Source organism: Adiantum capillus-veneris, chromosome 13, assembly GCF_014529385.1.
Source record: "Adiantum capillus-veneris isolate H3 chromosome 13, ASM1452938v2, whole genome shotgun sequence".
Lineage (NCBI taxonomy): Eukaryota > Viridiplantae > Streptophyta > Polypodiopsida > Polypodiales > Pteridaceae > Adiantum > Adiantum capillus-veneris.
The window spans coordinates 105711976-105719813 of record NC_140943.1 but is presented as its reverse complement, the minus strand read 5'-3'; positions in this window follow the sequence as shown (position 1 = coordinate 105719813).

Here is a 7838-nt window from a genome sequence, read left to right as displayed (position 1 = left end):
AGAAGTACGTCTCTATTCCTCGGAGAGTAGGCTGAATACCTCTATGCCCCGCATATGGAGGAGCATGGGATTCATACATAACTTTCTCACGAAGGGAATGGGTAACACATAGACTATTGCCATGGAGAAGATAACCATCCTGCAAGGTGAATGGTTCCTCTTTCTTCCCCAAAGAAAGGGCTGACATTATGTCTCTAAAGTCAGGGTCAGTAGCATACTCATCTATCATAGAGGATAGATCATTGTGAGTAGCTATAGACACCGCATTAACTTTGGGTCGTCGTGAAAGTGCATTGGCCACTTGATTGTACTTACCAGCTATGTGAGAAATATGGAAATTAAATTGCGAAAGAAAATTTGCCCACCTCATTTGTTTGTCAGAAAGCTTGGTTTGCGTCATGAAATACTTGGTTTGCGTCATGAAATACTTGAGACTTTGGTGATCGGTTCGTAGGATAAACGGAGTCCCCAATAGGTAGTGCTTCCATGTGTCTAGGGCATGTAGAACAGCTAAAAGCTCTTTCTCATAAATGCCCAAGACTCGTTCATCAATATTGAGCCTTCGACTCTCATATGCTATGGCATGCCCTTCTTGAAGCAAAACTGCTCCAAGGCAATCACCACAAGCGTCACATTGGACCTCAAATGGCTTTGAGAGATTCGGAAGCACGAGGACTGGTTGGGAAGTAAGCTTCTCTTTGAGCTTTTCAAAAGAATTTTTCTCCTTAGCAGTCCATACAAACTTAGCGTTCTTCTTAGTTAAGTAGTGTAGTGGTCCTGCTACTTGAGAGAATTTTGTTATGAAGCGTCTGTAGTATGCGCACATACCAACAAAGCTTCTTAGCTCATGTAGATTTCTTGGGTTAGGCCATGCTTTTATTACCTCTAACTTTGATGGATCCATTTGGATACCATCTTTAGAGATAATATGACCTATGTATTGAATCTCTTGAAGGAATAATTCGCTTTTCTTTTGGTTGAGAAAAAGATTGTTCTCCCTCAATGCTTGAAAAATCACTTGGATATGTTGCTTATGTTTCTCCAAAGACTTGGAGTAGATGATGATATCATCAAAGAACACTCTAGTGAATTTGCGGTATGGTCTAAAACTTTTCTCCATCAAACGATTGAACGTAGCTGGTGCATTAGTCAAGCCAAAAGGCATGACTAGATATTCATAAAGACCAAACTTTGTGCGACACGTGGTCTTTAAGATATCTTCATCCACTATCCTTATTTGATGATAGCCACTCTTAAGGTCAATCCTACTGAAGTGGGTCGAGCCTTGTAGCTTATCAAACAGATCTTCTACCCGAGGTACGGGAAATCTGTTTTTGATAGTGATATGGTTTAGTGCTCGATAGTCCACACACATACGGTATGTACCATCTTTCTTTTGCACTAAAAGGACTGGAGAACAAAAGGGAGATGAACTAGGCCTCACCATCCCTTTGTCTACCAGTTCTTGTACTTGCCTCATGATCTCCTCTTGTTGAGCTTGTGAGACTCGATAAGGAGGCTTGTTAGGTGGTGAGCTTCCAGGAAGGAGCTCAATGCGATGGTCATCATCCCCTCGTTTTGGAGGTAAGTCCATAGGGATATCATTGATGAACACATCTTGTAGAAAATTAGACAAGTCTAACTCTTCTTGATTCCTACCATTTACATTTGATGAAACATTAGTATCTTTTAAAAACTCTTTGACAAAAATCATGTACGCAGAAACTGAGCTCTTCATTGACTTATCAAAAGCAAGAGGATTTACAAGTGGAATAGTGCGACCACGCTCACTAGCATCTATATACATGTTCTTTCCCCTGTAGGTGAAGTAGATTCTCCTTTCAGGGAACTTCATGTTGGCAGCCATGCGATCAAACCATGGTGCCCCTAGGATAACATCCTCATGTTGGAGAGGAGAGATGAAGAAGTCTTCTTTGTCGACATAGCTTTGGACATGAAGCCTCAACTTCCCAATCAAGGGAGTAACGGAGGCTTGTTGTCCCTTGAAATCTGCATTAGCCACTACTATATCTCCCATCTCAAAAGCTTGAATGCCCAACTTGGTGGCCAAATCCATTGATATGAAGTTAAGAGTAGAGCCAGGGTCAAACAAGATGAAGGAATTATGCTCTCTTACCTTTCCCCAAGCATAGGAAAGTGATGATCCTTTGCAATGAGCATCCTCTTTTGAAGCTTCAACGGTGGAAGCCCTAGGAGTCTCATTGCGAGTATTCTTCTTGGGGCAACAACGATAGCCATGTCCTTGCTCCCCACACTTGAAACACTTATGGTCCTTGCGAAAAGCTTCAAGCTCTTCAGGAGAGAGTTTGTTTTTACCTTGGTAAACTCCCTTCTCCTTGGACCGATTGTTGTTGTTGTTGAAATTGACTTGGGAAGCATTCCCATTTGCATCATTTTTGTCTTTGTTTTCCATCGGCTTGACATTACGTCTAGCCCCTTGATGGAAATTGATGCGTGAAGCAACCATGGTGTGATGGATTACTTCACTAATTGTACTAGGCCGTTGAGAGTTGATGTATTCGGCCATCTCTTCAGGTAATCCCGCACAGAATTGCTGCCTTTTCTCGACAAAGTCTATCTTTTGAAAGACAATAGCCTTGAGATGTAAATCCCAAAACTTGTCTACATATTTGTGGATAGACTCGTGGGAGAGGAGCTTCAAGCTGCGCCATTCGGTAAGCACTTTGTCCTTTGTATCGCTTGCAAGGAATTGCTGCATGATGGAAACTCGTAGAGTTTTCCATGTCTTTGGGGCTTCACCATTTCCACGAAGGCTAGCCCACCATTGACGAGCTGATTTTTGGAAGTGCATAGCTACATGGAGTAGCTTAGAGGACTCTGTGAAGCCCTCATCTCCAAAGGACACATCAAATTGCTGGATGAAGGCCAACACTTTGTCGGTAGCACTGAAGGTGCCATCATAGGTAAGAAAAGAGATACTCTTTCCTCCCTCCTTGAGCTTCTTTAGCTTTTGTGACCTTCGCCATGCAGGAAATGATTTGAAATGTCCTCCCCTCTTGTATTCTCTAGGAGAATAACCATAACTTTCGTCAGAAGAGGAGGAAGGTGAAGAAGAAGGAGAAGAGGGTGACCTCTTCATAGCCCTTTTCTTCCTTTGTTTCCTCTCTTTCCTTTCAGAGTGATGAGGAGAAGGACTATGTGTTGATCTTTTCCTCTTGAGAGGAGTGGGTGATCATCTAGACTGCCGTCTTCGTGGAGCCACATCTTCAGAGAAACTTAAACTTTCATTGCTTTCTTGCTCTTTGGATTCCTCCTCTCGAATGGGAGAGAGTCTTCTTTTGGGGGTCTCTTCAAGAGGCCTCCTAAGCTCTCTCTCATCTTGGAGAGGAAGGGAAATTCCATAAGCACGAAGTTGTTGAGTAACTTCGGCTTGCAAAGCAGGGTTGCCCATAGCTTGCTGCAACCTAGTAACGAGATAATTCACAAACATGGGAGCATCATCATTAGCACCTTCATGTGAAAAATCAAAGCTATCAATGTTCATTCTACTCTCTTGATTATTGTCATCCATGTTAAACAAATTTATGTATGTACCTAGTGTATGCTTTGGCAATTCAAAACCTTAGTTGCCACTCCTCTTAGCCTTTGAAAATCGGCTCTTAAGTATCTACACCCACGGCTCGAAGTGGTTAATTATAGAGAGTAGAGAAGTAGGTCTAACATAGCAGAGTTTCCAAGGGCTAGCTCCTTTCGGACTTCTTATGGCTCAATAATGGTAAAGCCGTAGGCAAGTCTAAAAAGACTCCATTATTAAGTCCAAAGCTCCCGAGGTGTGCACCATCCCCCACATAGTGGGCTCAACAAAACCGATAATAGATCCCAGTTCCACTTACCCTAATATAATTAACAACATCAACCATTTATAGGCTACTTAAGGACCTCTCTTCTTAAGCAAGAAAAGAGAAACCAAATGCTCTGATACCAATGTAATGGAATTGGCCTATTTAACTTCAGAGTAGTGGAAATTAATGAAAGTACTTTGTGAGCATAGTGGGTGAACATAGTTGAAGATAGCAACATAATCATAGCAATTAGTTAACTTGACATGAACAATAATTTTGCAAGAGAGAGAATTTAGAGAACATGACAACAGTTGACGACCGGATTTATGTGGAGCTGGTCCCCCCTCCAATAGGCATTTGTATTATGATTTCTCCCATTAAGAGAGACTTGTTACAATACAATCTTTGTGTTCCTTGTGACCTAGGTGATGCAATGAAGATGGAAATCTTCATGCATCACAAACATAACATAAACTTGAAGAAAGCTTTAACTATCCCAAGCCTCAGTCCCAAGACCTCAAACACCTTCGAAGGTGGAGAGAGCTAGCAGGGAATGAGGGTAGGGAAGAGGAAGAAGAAACATTTCGTAGGAGAAAGAATTAGTTCCTCACTTATCATAACTCTTGTTGCTAGCATACATAATAGCATAGTAATGAAGAAGAAGGAGATGGAAAGCTTAAGCATTGAAGCATGGCTCTTGTTTGGATTTGCACTCCATATCCAAGAGTGTTGGTGTAGGCTCTCAACCTCTTCTTGCTTGGAGAAGGAGAGGGAGATCTTGCACTTTGCATAGCACACAATGAGAGTGTTTGTGAGTGTGTGTGGGTGAGTATACCCCCTAAGCAACCCCCTAGCTTGCTTGGGTCGACCCCCCCTTGTAGCTCATGCTTGAAGCTCAATGGACCCCTCTAGGCCCAGCGAATCACAAGCAGGAGGCATTACAAGCAGCAAGGGTAGCCTTGAGACTAGCCTTGAGACAAGTGTCCCCCTTTCCCCTTTGAGAGAGAGGGCTGATAAATGCTAAATCAATTAATTAAATCTCCTAAATTATTATTGGACCCCTTTGGTGGCCAACCAATAGGCTTCAGGCACACCATGAGGGCAACATGAGGAGGAACTTGACAAGTGTCCCTTTTGCTTTCTTTGTACCATGCATGCCTTGTGTGAGTGTGTGGGTGTTCTCTCTCATCCCCCCTCATGTAGGGCTTGCCCCCTCCTTGTAGGGATTGAATCTTTGACTTTTTGACACCTCAAGCCCCTCATGCATAGTCCTAGTTCCCACCACAAGCTTGGCTCATAAGCACTTTAAGCTTGGGATGGGTTCTCACCTCAAGTGCAACCCTAGCATGTCAAGCACCTCAAGAATCTCAATAATTAAGCACCTTAATCATCTCAAGCACCTCAATCATCAAGCACCTCAAGCACCTTAGTCATCAAGAATGACAAGCAGGACAAGCACCTCGAGTTGGATCGGGTTCCCGTGCCTCAAGCTCAGCCCTAGCTTACCTAAGGTCAAAGTCCTTTTACAGACATTATTGGAGGTCTTCAATGAAGCTATCCCTAAGGTCTTATGATCCATTTTTTAGCCTTTCTCTTTGATAGACCATCTTGCATTTGGGCCCCTTTACCATTGGCCCCGTGTTGAGATAGATCTATAAGAACATATCTATATCTTAACACTTGTTCCCGTTTATTCTCCCACATTAATTGATCAATTTAATATGAGAAAATCATTTGGGTTGGTTAGATATTAGATATTAGATTTTATGACAAGCATGGTGCTCGTCAGCGCTATAGTCGAACAGTCGATTAGCAGATCAAGCAGAATAATCGAACAGTCGATTAGCAGATCAAGCATTTGTGAATTTCTAGATTGCAGGTGTTGAATTTTCAAGGCGTGTTTGAGACTTATCAAAATGCTGCTATCCTTTGCATATTGAATATGGCATCAAAAGTCGACAAGTTCAATGGATCCGGCTTCAATACTTGGCAGATCAAAGTTAAAGGCTATTTGATGCGCAAAAACCTATGGAACGTGGTCAAGCCTCTCGCAGCCAATGAATCTGGCACATCCGCTACAGTTACAAGGGCATTATCTGGGCTGCTGAGCTACAAAGGAGAGACGAACAAGCTTTTGGTATCATTCTAACCTCCTTAGAAGACAATTTTATTCATTATTTGGACGATGTTGATTCTTCAAGTGCTGCCTGGATAAAGTTAGAGAAGCTTTTCGGTGCCAAAGCTAAATATTCAAAAATGAGTTTAAAAATGGAATTATATTCCATCCGCATGCGTGAAGATGAAAACATTGCAGCTTTAGCTAATAGACTGAAGAGTATTAAAACTCAACTTGTTTATGTCGAAGCTCCAGTACCAGAAGAAGATCTCATAGCCATTTTGTTAAAAAGTTTGACTGACAAATTTCATCAGATTGTTACTGTTTTAAAAGAGAAAGATCCGCTGCCCTCCTTGGATGGTATCATCAATTCATTGCAGGAAGAAGAACGCAGGGTACCTAGTACCCAATTCCACTATTTTTTCCAATGCTGCATACATAGTCTCGAATGCTGTATCCCCCACCAGTTCTTCTGATACTTCTAGCGCATATGCAGTCACTAAATGTGCTGCTACAGTAGCTTCATCTCGACCATTCAATGGAACCAGATCTTGTGCCATTTGTGGGCGCAACAATCATCAGACAAAAGACTGTTTCAAGAAGAATCATTGTGTTCACTGTGGTAAAACAAATCATCCGTCAAATAGGTGCTTTCAAAAGGATAAAAATCAAATTCATGTGGTTGAGGGAGAGAGTGAATCTCCAATATATTCTATTGACGAGGAAGCTTTTTAGATCAACTCTTCTCATGTTGTTTAGTCAAAATAAACTGTACGGGCTATAGACACTGCAACACATAAGTGGTAAGACCTCCCAAAACATATGTTCTCAAGTCCTGTTTTGTTACCACTTCTCATGAGGTTACTGGATACACCTTAAACCCAGGGTTTGGCAGTGAACCAGAAACTCCATTTTTGGTAGCTAATTTTTTGACCTACACCCTATCTGTTCAAGGGGGGGTTTATCATAGCACCAGGTTATGGATACACGAGAAATCCTTAGTTGTGAGAAAACCTAAAACTCACGGTTGACGAGTACACCAAAAACTCCAGATATCATGAGTTGCTTGTCTAGTTCGGGCTTGAGGGGGGGGATTGTTGGGTCCAAGCCCTTGTCGATCAGCCCGTGGGAAAAGCCTCTTATGGGCATGCAGTTAGAACTCAAGTTTTGCATGGTTTTTGTAGCTTTATTTATTTGACTCTCAATCAAGGAATAGCGTGTGTTGTTTTGCAAGACGAGTCTCTTCTCCTCTCTTTCTCTCTCGCTTTCTCTGTTGTAGCACACCATGTCATGGCTCCATAGACCATAGCACTCAACAGTCCTTGTGGCCTCATAGGCACATATTGAACATTCCCACCATACTTTGGTCAGTAATAGCACTCATTGTCTCATGGTTGGTTCATTTACCCTCAATTGCACACCATTTCTACGGTCTAATTGGTTGTCTATGTTGAGGTATCCCTTGCCTTGGTCCTCTCATAGGTGCTTTTTGCATGTTATTCATCATGTCATTCATCCTTTTGAGAATGTCTTCTATGGATGAAAGTGGTGCTGCAGCAGCCGTTCCCACTTGAGCTAGTTTGGTGGTGGACACTGTTTTCTCATTTTGGTTATCTTTAGGGACATCTTCTTCGTTGAAAATATCACAATTGTCTCCTAAATCAATAGCATCTGACACACACTCTTCTATGGTTGTATGCTTATTGCTATACAGTATAGCTGAAGTTATTTGTTTAGCAGTCCCTCTAGAAACAATGATACTAGCTGTTCCTCTGCAGGTATCTCTAGCTCTGGGCATCTGGCAATGTATTTCTTCATTCGAGTTGCACAATCCCTAACAGACTCACCTTTTTTTGTTTGAAGCTGTAGATTTGAGCTACCATATTTTATTTGATCCC